Source organism: Arachis ipaensis, chromosome B03 (genome assembly GCF_000816755.2).
Source record: "Arachis ipaensis cultivar K30076 chromosome B03, Araip1.1, whole genome shotgun sequence".
Classification (NCBI taxonomy): Eukaryota; Viridiplantae; Streptophyta; class Magnoliopsida; order Fabales; family Fabaceae; genus Arachis; species Arachis ipaensis.
Window position 1 is genome coordinate 24,580,271 of NC_029787.2, and position 7,367 is coordinate 24,587,637.

Sequence of the window (7,367 nt, forward strand, 5' to 3'; positions counted from 1 at the left end):
TGATCTAGAGTTATTATTTTTTTAATATTATTTTAAACTGAATTTAAATATGATTGTAGAAGTAATAAAATCATTTAAAAACGGATTCATTTCTAAACATGCAATTTTTGCAAATGTTCAGTCAAAATTTAATTACACAATAAATTATTCTAAAGTATGGTTGGTTAAACAAAAGTTAGTTGAGAGCATTTTTGGTAGTTGAAAAGTTTATTGTGAAACTTTGTCCATATAATTTTAAACAATGTGTCAAAAAAATCATCAGTTGCTATGAAAAAAAAAACGTATTTGTCTACCATGGAAAGAAACAGGTTAAAAAATTAATCATTTCCTATACAGGTTAATTTCCTATGATTAATAAAATTAACCTGAACAAATTACTAATTTGCTATATCATATTACCATAATTAGTAAACTGACTCTAAAAAAATTAAATTAACATGCGTAGGAAACTATTAAATATAATATTACTATAAGGTTTTTAAAAAAAGTTCTGCCCTACTATTATCTAATAACAACAGCAAAAAATTTAACTACGTAACAATACTAAAAATTTTATTTATACCAAGTATTGTACACAACACTTATCAAAATAAATTTTTTAATCAACATCATAGAAATTAATACAAAAAAAAATACATATAAAAAAAATTTACACGTGTAGGATATCCAAGATATTCAAGAATATAATGTTTAGTGCGTGTGATATTATTACAAACCATCTTTTTTTTTTCTCTCTGTCTGAGCTTCATTGATTTTTCTTGATGCTCTCTATAATGTTTGAAATGAAATGGGAAGAATGATGTAGCCTTCTATATCGAATGAAGGTCATGGGTGGTCTTCTCCCTCTCTTATTTTTTATTTTTTTTTGTTTCTTACGGTATCCCCCAACCCGACATGTCAAGGACTAATCTATCACAAATCTGAGCTCTATTTAAGAGTCTGTCACTAACCAATAAATTATTACATGCATAAGGCGAAATTTCTCCCTCTTTTATGAACGCCGCACATCAACACCACAAGAAATAGCCCCTGACGAAATTTTTTTTTTGTTAGGTGGCCAAAAATTGTCCCCACCGATTTCATTGCTTGTCAGTGGTTAAAAATCAGCCCAATTGATTTGGTTATTGTTCACCACATACAAGTAAAACACCATAAAGCATTATTTTGTAGAGATTAATTAATATGTATCTTTTACCTAAAGACACACATTAAGGTTATTAATTGAATTTTTTTTTAACAGAAAACATAGAAGGTTTAAGTATCCAATGCATTTGTTATGCATTGTTAAAATAAAAAATTTAATAACTTTTACTAATAATTCAACCTTACGAGGTTTTAAGAGCAAGTCTATATTTCAATGTTAACTTTCATTTAATTTCATTTTGGAATTTATAAAATGTTATATCAATATTTATAGAATCAGATATATATAATAATTTGAGACTAAATATAAGATTTATTATTATAATATTTAGTCTTAACTCAATTTAAATTTTATATTATTTTTAATTATTTTATTAAAAAAATTATATAAATAATAAAAATTTACTAATTTTTCATTAAGGTAATACGGTCTTTCTAAAATAAAAATAATTTCATTTTATCTATCAACATGTTTTAGTTACAAATCTTTTTATTACTTCTTATAAATATCAAAAGTGATACTTCAAAAACATCTATTAGAATTGTTTGAACATACTTCATATATCTTTAAAAACGTTTTCTGATGTATCTTAAATTTAACTTGATATGAGAGAACCTAACTTGCAAATGCTATATAAAGTATAAACAATAAACTTAAAATGAAGTGACATGACCGTTTAGAAGTACATAAATAATATATATTAATTTAGTCTAAAATATCCATGTTTAATCCTCAAATAAACATGAGAGTTTTATTATTAAAATAAATGTATATATAGTTTTTTTTTTCTCAAGTCTTTTTAGATTAAGTCTTGATTTACATTTGATTGTAACATAATAATCTAAGAAATTGAGATATTATTTTTTTAAATTTATAAAATAACCTAAATTAAATATACTACCACCTTAAGAATATTAAATATTCTTTCTTCAAGTCTTTTTATGCTAAAACAATTGATAAGTAGAATTGAAATCTTAGCATTTGAGGATAAAACCATCGATTGATTAAGTGTCTAATCAATTGGAAAAATGATTTCTTAATTATGTAATGGAGAAGTATAAATAGACAATAATATTATTAAACAATATAAATAATAGAATTAAAAAAATAAATTAATTCTAAATTTAATTAGTGACATGAGTAATTAATATTTAATAATAACTAAATTTAGAGTTCGTTGTTCATGTTGTTAAAGAAAATAATTGATTACCTAACATAACTTAAAATGAAATTGATTGGTTTCTCAAACAGAGTGAAATTTTTATTCTGTAATTCAACCAATTCATTGGCAGATCTTGGAAATTGATTTGATGGCCTAAACGATCAATTGGGAAATGAAAACAATCGATTGTCTGAGAAGCAAAATTAATTTTTGACTCTGTAATCCAGTACAATTGATTTTGATTCTGTAATCTAATACAATTGATTGAACCAATTGATTGGGGTGGATAAAAAACAATAGATTAGTAGTAACCCAAGGAAATGGATAGAAGAGCCAAAATTTTAATATTTTATACAATTGCTAAACAATCAATTAGTTCATGTCAGAAAGCCTGCAACCACTAATTTTGATAAATTGGTCAATTTTCACCTACTTTATAATTTCTCTAGACTCTAAGATTTGAAATGCCTATGAAGAGTCATTTAAGTCATATTTTTAGTAACCAAGCCTCATTCTAAGCTTTCGTGAGATTCTTTATTTTTCTATACAATTACAGTGTTTTTACACAAAATATACAAGTTTTTGTTCATAGTGTTTTGATTTGCATTCATACACACTTTCAACAAAATAATCGAATTTCAAATTCTCTAATCTTATAAGAATGTTGTAAGTTGTAACTTTCATTATTTCGAAAACTAGACAAAACTGACCGGTCAAATCAGAAATCGTTGCCCAATGCGATTTGATTTATAAGATCCTAAAAGACGTCATTTTAAGGTTCAATTTGAAAAAAAAAAAAAAAACCAAAACGATAAAATAGAAGACAATAGGAGAGATTAACGATCACATATTCACAATGAAAAAGAGAAGAGAAACACTAATTATAATAATAATACAATACTAATCTTATAAGATTCACAATGAATCGCAGAATCCGAACCAACTTGATTATTCGATTAGTTTAATATTAATTAAAAAATAAATAAAATCTAATAATATATATGTAAATTTATCTCTTAATCCTAAAGTCTTTCAAATTATGATAGTTATTTAAGTAATGAAAAAAGATAATATTTTTTTATATAAATCGCGGATATGCTATAAGTTTTCAAAAAATTATATAAAATCCATATGAGTACCACAATTCATGCACTAACAGTGTACAGTGGCCAAATTCTCCTTTTGAGCATAAATCATGGCATTAACCTGGGTTTTACGCTAAAAAAGAGTAAAACATGAGAGATTCCCATGATTTATGTGTACGAGACCAAAACCAAAAGAAAAACCCATTATGAAGGATTGCAATGTTTGATGCATTCACATCTTTAGTTGTTTATCTTGTATTTAATTCTTGTTTTCGTAGGATTAATTACAGTTTTATCCCCCAATCTCATTACTTTTTAGTATCTCTTGTTACTAAGGTATATGCTCAGTGTTTTCAAAGAAATATAGTTAAAAATAAATCAAATCAAGAAGCAAAATGAAGGATGATTAAAGGAGCAACACAACAGAACTGTGAGAAGAACAAAAGGTATGCGTATGCACACTAAGGTGCGCACGCACGCATCAAAGAGGGTGTTTCATTGCATGCGTACGCACACGCTTGTGCGTACGCACCAGCCCCAAAAGTTGCCCACTAGCCCCAAAATTTGCCTAGCGTGTGTACGCACAAGTTCAGAATCCTGCACACAACGTGCCACGCTGGTGCAGGGCGTGCCACGCTTAAAGAAAAACAATTCAGGGCGTGTTATAAACCCTAAGGCATGTCACACTCTCCAAGGGAATTTGTCATTGTGTGCATACGCACACGCTTGTGTGTATGCACAAGTCAGTTTCTCAGCCAGGCGTGTCACGTGCATAAAAGGGCGTGCCACGCACCAACTCAAGGCTCAAGAAGGCATGCCACACAATGAAGTTAGCGTGCCACACCCTGATCAAAAGCTATCTCCCAGTGATCAATCCCTAAAGGCCCAGTTTCAGATATTTGAATTCAAATTGAAGATTTGAGAAAATTCTGTAATCAAATCAGCTTTCTGTTTTGAATTTCAGGATTTGAATTAATTAGAGATTATCTTAATTACTATGATTAAGATAAGAGTAGGTTTTAAATTTTAAATTAGAATTAACCTAGGTATGAAAAGTGAATTATATTCACAAGCAATAGCTAGCGACGGCATGACACTCCACTTTTGATTTTACAACAAGCATGAGTCACTAATCCTCTATCAAAGGGTTAGGAGCTCTATTTGTGTTTTAATAGTTTATTAATCTAAGTTTTCTTTTATTTTAAAACTTTGCATTAATCTGTTTATGATTGAGTATTTCGTTCTTCATCAATAAAGGATTAGTATTTAGTAGCATCAACAGGTGCGCTAATCTCGTCTTGGATTTGTTTACTGATTCGACAGAACTGATTTTCAAATCGTGCTTGAAAACTCTTTCACATAGCTTTTTAAATCAACTAGACGTAGGGAATTTTGTAAGCGTGCGGCAATACATAATTTTTTATTACCCTACTTTAGGATACGTGACATATAATCTAGATTAGGACAATTCTTGAAAATTATGTTTTTTCTTTGAGGAATTGAATCGGATTTTTGAACTTAACATTTTTAATTTATTGATCGACCAAGACATTGGCGATTGGTTAATTAAAGAGAAACCGAGTAGCCGAGACATTGGAAATCGATTACTTTAGATTCGTCGTGAATGCAACTTTAGAACTAAGTTAATAAGGTTTAATTCTCCTGAGAACATGAACATCTCCGAAACCCTAGACATTCACCTATATGATTTCCTCAATTCAACACTCACTCCCTCTTCCGAAGCATTCAGCACTCAAGCAACCTCAATTTCAAGCCTTCTACTTTCCAGCAAGTCTCAAGAATTCTCCAATCTAGGTTTTATTGATCTAATTCGTAATTTTATTCGATATTTGCATGCTCAGTCCTTTAATCCTCGAGGAGACGATATCCACTCATCGTTGTATTATTTAAACGATCCGGTGCACTTGCCGGTATCTGATGCGTGAGCATCTTTCCTATCTTTTCCTAGTGAATTTGCATTTTACTTGTTGATTTTAATCAAGAATTAATTATCTTTTAGCCACTATGGATGCTACTTTGAGTCGTGTGCAACTCTATTTGTTTTAGGTAGCATTCGACTGGATTTGATGGAGTTTCTGCAGAAAAAGAGAAGAAGGCGAATGATGCTGTCAACCCTGACCTCTCTGCACTCAAACCTGAAGATCTCGAGCTACGAAGATCCAATGGACGTGATCCTAGTGGCGTTGAAAAGCTAACTTTCAGAGCTTTCCAACGATGTATAATAGTTCATACTTCTTCTCCACCAAGTCAGAAAAGATGGCGCCTAACTTGAGACTTTTCAAGTTAGGCGCCAAGACAAGCCACCCACATCAATCCAATGCAGCCAAGGCTGCGCCTAACTTGAGAATATTCAAGTTAGGCGCAAGGATGAAGCAAAGGGCATCCAAGGAACGCTGTCTAGGCTGCGCCTAACTTGAGGTTCCTCAAGTTAGGCGCAAGACAGCATCAACAACACGCACCAATTAGTTCGACTCCAAGTAAGGCGCACCAAAGCTTGAGTTAGGCGCAAGACAGCATTAACAACACGCACCAATTAGTTCGACTCCAAGTAAGGCACACCAAAGCTTGAGTTAGGCGCAAGCTCATTCACTCAAACTCCAATCCATGCGGCCATGACCAAGTAAGGCGCATGATCTTCCAATTCAAGTGGTCCCAGCGTCCAAATTAAGGCTATTCGAAGATTTTAATTAATTCTGATTTAAACTTTATTTTATTTTAAAATAGGAAAAGATATTATTTTAGTTTTAGAAAATAGATTTTAAATTAATTAGGATTAGATATAAAAGAGAAAAGAAACTTCTCTTCTGGGGATTATTCCACCTCATTCCAAATTTACAATTTAAGAGAATCATAGTTTCCACTCTGAACCATGAGCAACTAAACCTCCATTGTTAAGGTTAGGAGCTCTGTCTATTGTATGGATTGATTCTATTGTTTTTCTATTTTAATTCATGTATTGATTCATATAATTCAAGAATTTTTTTCGTTCTTTATTTTATGAATTTGGGTGGAACGGAAGTATGACCCTCTTTCTAATCGAGTTCTTGTATAACTTGGAAAAGCTCTTTACTTGAACAATAGCTTGAAAACATATTCTCCTAAATTTCTAATTATCTGAACTTAACGGGATACGTGACATATAATCCTCTTATATTTGGGTAATTAGGATTTCTGTGGCATATAACTAGAATTAAACTTCACCCTCTAAGTGGAATTAATTGACCAAGGAATTGGCGATTGATGAGAGTTAGAGGAGACTAAAAAGGTCTAAGGAATTAAGGTTTAGTCACATATAGTTTGCCATGAATTAAATCTTGCATGATTAAAATAGTTAGTAAGAAAAGTCAATCAGGAAAATAGATAACTCTGAAGTCTTAACTGTTTCTTCTTATATCATTCACAACTTGTTTACTGCCTGCCTTCTGATATTCTGAATTTACTGTTTAATGCTTTTTGAACTCTCAAACACCACTTTCTGTTTGTCTAACTAAGTAAATCACTTAACGATTATTGCTTAGTCCATCAATTCTCGTGGGATCGACCCTCATTCACTTGAAGTACTACTTGGTACGACCCGGTGCACTTGTCGGTTAGTTTGTGGTTGTAAATTCCGCAACAGTATCCGTGAGCTTCTATTTTCGCTCATTAACATTTCTGGTTGGCCATTTGAAAGAAAAAAAAATCACAAACCATTGCAGCGATTTATATTTTGAGGCACTTAATCAGTTTAGTGAGGTGTCTGGACAACATAATGCTATGATGGATAACTCGAATCAACTATACCGACTAAATGGAATTGCTCATGTGGTAGAAAACATAAATGAAGAGATTAAAAATGTTAAATATTTTTCTATTACTGTCTTGACTATGATAAATGTCATGAGAGTGTGAATTTTTTATGCTAGAAAAGATCTATATAATTATGTTTGATTTTCAAAAGGATTAGAATTATTTT

The 7,367-nt window shown here is 30.8% G+C and overlaps 1 long non-coding RNA gene across 1 annotated transcript in view; it reads left to right on the forward strand.

Moving 5' to 3' along the window:
* The window catches only part of LOC110270040, a 9,994-nt gene continuing 4,228 nt past the window's right edge, over positions 1,602-7,367 (forward strand). Inside the window, exon 1 of the long non-coding RNA XR_002359038.1 lies at positions 1,602-1,782. This is a non-coding gene — a long non-coding RNA (uncharacterized LOC110270040). The remainder of the gene's footprint in view (positions 1,783-7,367) is intronic.